Source organism: Rhinopithecus bieti, unplaced genomic scaffold (genome assembly GCF_001698545.2).
Source record: "Rhinopithecus bieti isolate Rb0 unplaced genomic scaffold, ASM169854v2 scaffold_33647, whole genome shotgun sequence".
In the NCBI taxonomy this organism is placed as follows: Eukaryota; Metazoa; Chordata; class Mammalia; order Primates; family Cercopithecidae; genus Rhinopithecus; species Rhinopithecus bieti.
Genome location: NW_016814745.1, coordinates 676,210 through 682,858, shown reverse-complemented (window position 1 = coordinate 682,858; position 6,649 = coordinate 676,210).

Below are 6,649 nucleotides of genomic sequence, written 5' to 3'. Positions count from 1 at the left end.
GCTGAATCTGAGCCCTTTGGCGGGATGGCCAGTGCCTCCAGTGCTCTCAGTTCCTAGAAGGTGGTCAGCAGGCAAGTTCTAGAGCTGCAGCAGGTCCTGACTCTGGTTACCTGCAGTCAAGCATGCAGGACTATAGGAGAACAAAAGGGAGCTCTAGGAGTTCTGTGCAGCAGGAAAGTTTGAAGCATAGATAGAGTGTGGGAGGGCAGGCTTAGACAGGTAAAAGGCTTTCCATTGCAAGTTACAGCAAACCCTTCTCAACCTGCCTGAAGCATAAATGGGCTGTTATTGCCTTACTTATGTTGTTAAGAACAAATAGTTCCTCTTCAAAAGGTTTCAGTTCCTGGTTCTTTGTTCTATTCTAAAATGTAATCATACCCATTCATCTATCAGCCCTCTCTCTCTCTGCTGTGCTCAGACACCCCAAGATGTACCTTACCTGTCCTTCCCATCAAACGTCCACTTTCGCCTCGTTGATGATGTCAACTGTAGCCAATCAGAATTAGCCCAGATTGTGTGGTCCGATCCCAGCCCTCAGGGTAAGGACACAGGAACAGGGTCTGCTTTAGGGATAAAAAACACCTGCTTTCCTTTGTTGTGCACAGTCTCCCTTGCCTCTGTCCTGCATACAGGAAGTGCCTTTCTATAGCCTTGCTGAGTGCTGGGTTCACTTTGTGACACTGAAAATTTGTTGCTAACAATTTGGGGGCTCGTCCAGGAGTCCCATTCTCCTCCAGGAAAGGGGTCTCTGGTCATCTCCCAGGGGGGGACGTATCCCACTGCCTCATTGTGGTGGCCTCAGGGGCTAGAGATCAAGACCCCACCCACTATGCTGAATGAATCCATACTCTCAGCAATGTTGGAAGAAAAGTCTTGCCTACAAACACCACAGCGACTAGGTAACTTTGTGCACAGACCAAGGTAAGAAAAGCTGTGGGGGCAGCAAAGTATTTCCTTGGTGGTAGGGACACCCTGGTTGAAAGTGTGTGTGAATAATCACAAGCACTACTGCTTGTGGTGCTGCTTGTGTGAATAGTGATAAGCACTACTGCTGTGTGGAGTGAGTGGGTCCTATCTGTGGTTCTGTGGTCAACTCATACGGCTTAGAACGGATCCTGCCATGGGGCTTATACTGGCATGCCAATGCTAAAAGGGACCTAATTTCCCATGAGGGAAGTGGCCAGATAGGACAAAGCAAATGGAAAAGAGTACAAGAAGCCTCCAGTAAGGTGGGTTGAGCCTCTAGATAAAAGGGAAGGCTTTAATAAGAGAGGTTGGGTCACATACACACACACTCAAGGGAGCATCCGAAACCTCCAAGATGGGAAACACTCCTAGTACAACAGGGGAAGGTAAGGACGGGGATAGTCAGATCCCCTCTGATAGTGTTTTAGGTCTCATGCTAGAATTATTAGATGGAAAATAAGAGGACCAGACACCAAAAAAAGCAGCAGATGATAAAATATTGTTTTATTTGGGCCAAGAAACCCATCCTCAAACCTGAGGTCTTCTGGCCAAAATATGGATCAGATGAGGATTGGGTCCATCATCTCTTAATTCAGCATGTGAGTGACAAAAGTCTGGTCTTGCAGAAAGAAATAGACTATGCTCTCTGCTGGAGAAAAAGACCTGTTATCCTCTTTCCCCTAAAAAATGCAGAGGAAGGATCAGATTTCACACTTACCACCACCCCATGAGTCAGCCTAAGTATCCTTCCCTAAAAGGACTCAAAATCTTCCTTTCCCCTCTACCTCTAAGGAATCAGTTCCAACTCTCTTCCCTTTGAGATAGGTGCCCCAGGGAGGAAGAGAATGTCCATCCTGCATATCCTCTTCTCAGGGAAAGAAAGGAGGATGATTTGCAGGGCTGCCATGACAATTTGGGAACGTGAACATCCTTCCAGCCAAAACGTTCCTGCAGCAGGCCAGAAATTCCCAGCTCAAGATCCTCAATGGGATAATAACAATGCAGTCCACTGGAAAAACATGATATGAAGCCATTCTATTAAAAAAAAAAAAAAGATGTTGTCAGGTGTGTTTGCTCATGCCTGTAATCCCAGCACCTTGGGAGGCTGAGGCAGGCAGATCACGAGGTCAGGAGATCGAGACCATCCTGGCTAATATAGTGAAACCCCGTGATCCAAGATCACATCACTGCACTCCAGGCTGGGCGACAGAGTGAGACTCCATCTCAAAAACAAACAAACAAACAAACAAACAAACAAAAAAAGATGCACCACTGACAATGCCCTTAACCCTACTGCTTTCCTAATTAGGAATCCAAACCCCAAAGATAAAGATCTTAGGGAAATGATAAAGGAATTTGGGAGTCAGTGCCCCACACTCAGAATCTTTCCCTACAACAGGAAGAAGATGAAGGCCTCCATGAAATTTCTAAAAAGACCAAGGGAACAAAGAAGAAAATATGCAGATTTAGATCCAGAAGACTCTCTCTGGCAAGAAATGTTAAAGCTACATTTTGTCACAAACAGCTGGCCAGACATAACAAAGAAGTTGCAAAAACTAGAAAACTGGAAAAACCGGTCCATAGAGAAACTCCTAGAAGCCCAAACATTATATGTGAGGAGAGATGAAAAAAAGCAAAAACGAAAAACGAAACTTACGCTATCCACCTTCCAACAGATGGCACCCAGCCCATAGGCTACTAAACAGGCTTCAGGGGGCCAGGAATTATAAAGGGTCCAAACCCCCGTTTAGGGGACCCAAGCCTCCAACTTAGGGACCCAGACCCTCAGCTACCTGGCCCTCTAAAGAGTATAGGGGAGCAAGTTCAAAGAATCCTAGAACTGAGGGAGAGAAAGGACAGGACAGGTGCTTCAAATGTGAAAGAGCAGGCCACTTCAAAAGAAAATGTCCCAGTAGGGGAAGAAAAAAAAAATTGTTCTATCTTTGAAAGCCGAGGAAATAACCTTGCTGATAAAATCACAAAGCAAGCTGCCATCTCTCAAAAGCACCTATTTTCCACCTGACTCCCTGTCTCTCTCCCCCAGTTGCAATCCCTATCTTCCCTCCCGCTGAAAAAGAAAAGTTAGAGAAACTTAGGGGCTCAGGAAAACTCAGAAGGGAAGTGGGTGTTACCAGACCAAAGGGAAATGCTTTCCAAACCACTTACGAGAGAAATCCTGTCCCAACTACATCCAGGGACTTAATGGGGACCTTAAGCTATGTGTGGTGCAGTTCTCAGAGTCTATGGATGTATAAGAATTTATACCTTAGCAAAACAAGTTGTGGACAGCAGCCTAATATGTAAGAAAACTAATAAACAGGCCCTAATAATTTGTGGGGAGAAACCCAAGATTAAGGCCATTTCAAAGCATTCAAGTTGGCTATACTAAAATACCTCCACTAGGTCACCTTGAAGACCTAATAGTAATAGTAGACCACCTCACTCATTGAGTTGAAGCCATTCCTCTCCCCAGTGCAACAGCTCGTAATGTGGTTAAAGTATTACTAGAGAATATAATACCTCGTTTGGGCTGGTAGAAAACATTGACTCAGACAATGGGACTCATTTTACTATAACTATCATTAAAGGACTTACTCAAGCTTTAGGAATCAAATGGGAGTATCATACTCCCTGGCATCCATCCTCATCAGGAAGAATAGAAAGGATGAATCAGACTTTTAAAAAAATCATCTAACTAAGTTAATTTTTAAAACTCAATTACCCTGGACTAAGTGTCTCCCCAATGCTCTACTCAGAATCTGAACTGCCCCTCGAAAAGACGTTGGCCTATCTCCTTATGAAATGCTCTGTGGGTTACCATACTTAAGTTCCACTAGTGACATTCTCACTTTTGAGACCAAAGATCAATTCCTTAGGAGCTATATATACTTGGTCTGTCTTCTACCTTATCTTCCCTTAAGACTAAAGGTCTCTTAGCGCAAACCCCGCCTCTTGAGTTTCCAGTCCATCAGCACCAGCCTGGAGACTTCGTCCTCATTAAGAGCTAAGAAAAAGAGAAAGTTGAACCATCCTGGCAGGGACCATATCTAGTGCTCCCGACAACTGACACTGCAGTCCAAACCACTAAAAAAGGATGGACCCATCACACCCGAGTCAAAAAAGCGCCGCCCCCTCCAGTGTCATGGGCCGTAGTCCCAGGGGAAAATCCTACCAAACTAAAGCTAAGGGAAGTTTAACTCTCTTTCATCTATTCTATTACTCCTTCTTCTTTCCTTGTTCTGTTACTAGCCACCTCATTATTAATGTAACTAGATCAGATTCACCCCAGACCATTACCTTTGATGCTTGTTTAGTTATGCCTTGTGAAGATCTCCAAAGCCAGAGACAGCTGACAGCAGCAGAAAAATATCTCTGCCCCTCCATAGCAGATGCTTGTAAATTGTTTAGGTACCCGTTTTGTCATACTTAAAAATATGTCTTTTGGACCAGTCAACATCAAGACTGCGTCCCCTCAGAAGATTTCCCACTAACTGTTCTAAATCTCTATATCCATTTTACCTCTCAATTGTCAAGTGCCCCTCTCAATTGTCAATATAACCAATGTAACCCGGGGCAAATTTCCATCACCATCCCGACTCTCCAAGATTCCTCCCCAAACCTAAACTGTTTCTATGATATGAGAGCAAACATAGCAGAAAAAGACCTCTAAGACTCTTTGAGTTGCACCTCATCACATCCTCATCCCTCACATCTCCACCTCAATCCTCTTCTAAACCTGCTGACCAGACCACTGTCTCTTCTCCACCTAATGACAAAACCAAAGTAGCTATTGTAGAGGTTAAAAATTTAAAACAAACACAAGCAATTAAAACAGGGTACCAAGACACAAATGCCTAGATGGACTCTAAACAAAAGTGACTGTTAGGCTTGTGCGCACAGTAGGCCAGAGGCCCAGGTCGTCCCTTTTCACTTGGATGGTCTTCTGACCAACCGGACATGAGCTGTACGGTGGCTCTTTTCCAAGACCCTCCAGCTTGGGGTAATGAATTATGTCGAATTCTATCTCTGCTATTCCCTGAAGTTCAACACCCTGCGGGTCAGCCCCTGAGGGCCATCTAGCCTCCATCTCCAGAAGTGAATTTTACTTTGTGTCTCTCATGACAGGGAGAAAATTTGGCATTTCTTGGAGACCTAAAGGGATGCAGTGAGCTTAAGTCTTTCCAAGAACTTACCAATCAGTCTGCCCTTGTTCATCCCCCAGCTGATGTGTGGTGGTATTGTGGTGGACCCTTACTGGACACTCTGCCAAGTCACTGGAGTGGTACTTGTGCTCTAACTCAATTGGCCATCCCTTTTGCCATGGCATTTCATCAACCGAAAAAAGGGAAACCACAACACCATAAAACAAGAGAGGCCCCTCTTGGATCCTTCAACTTTCATGTCTATATGGATGCAATTGGAGTTCCACGGGGGGTACCTGATAGATTCAAAGCCTGAGACCAAATAGCTGCAAGATTCGTATCATTATTTCCGTGGGTAACTATGAATAAAAATGTAGATTAGATAAATTACATCTATTATAACCAGCAGCGATTTATTAATTACAATAGGGATGCTGTTAAAGAAATAGCCGAACAATTCGGGCCTACTAGCCAAATGGCTTGAGAAAACAGAATGGCCCTAGATGTGATATTAGCAGAAAAAGGTGAAGTTTGTGTTATGATAGGAACCCAATGCTGCACCTTGATTCCCAACAATACAGCCCCTACAAAAGCTTTATAAGGTCTTACCTCCTTATTGAATGAATTAGCCACAAATTCTGAGATAAGCAACCCTTTCACAGGATGGTTAGAGAAATGGTTTGGTAAATAGAAAGGACTCATGGCCTCTATTGTTACTTCTCTCGCAATTGCAATCGCTGTGCTTATTCTTGTTAGATGCTGCATCATGCTCTCTACATTTGTGGACTAGTCCAAAAACTTATAAAAACAGCTGTTACCAAAACCTTCCCTAGTTCTTTCCAATCCTATACTAATAAATTCTTTCTCCTAGAAGAACAACAAAGCTGAATCATGTTAGATAAGTTTGAAAAAGAAAATGTATAAATTCAAGCGGGGGAAATTGTTATTAAGAACCAACAGGCCGGGTGCGGTGGCTCAAGCCTGTAATCCCAGCACTTTGGGAGGCCAAGACGGGTGGATCAGGAGGTCAGGAGATCGAGACCATCCTGGCTAACACGGTGAAACCCCGTCTCTACTAAAAAAATACAAAAACACTAGCCGGGAGATGTGGCGGGCAGCCTCTAGTCCCAGTTACTCGGGAGGCCTGGGCAGGAGATGGCGTAAAACCCGGAGGCGGAGCTTGCAGTGAGCTGAGAATCTGGCCACTGCACTCCAGCCTGGGGGGACAAGAGCGAGACTCCGTCTCAGAAAAAAAAAAAGAACAACAGTTCTGGCCTGGCCGGGTGCGGTGGCTCACACCTGTAATCCCAGCACTTTGGGAGGCCAAGGCGGGCGGATCATGAGGTCAGGAGATCGAGACCATCCTGGTTAACACAGTAAAACCCAGCCTCTAATAAATATATTTAAAAAATTAGCCAGGCGTGGTGGCGGGCACCTGTTGTCCCAGCTACTCGGGAGGCTGAGGCAGGAGAATGGTGTGAACCTGGGAGGCGGAGCTTGCAGTGAGCCGAGATTGTACCACTGCACCACTCCAGCCTGGG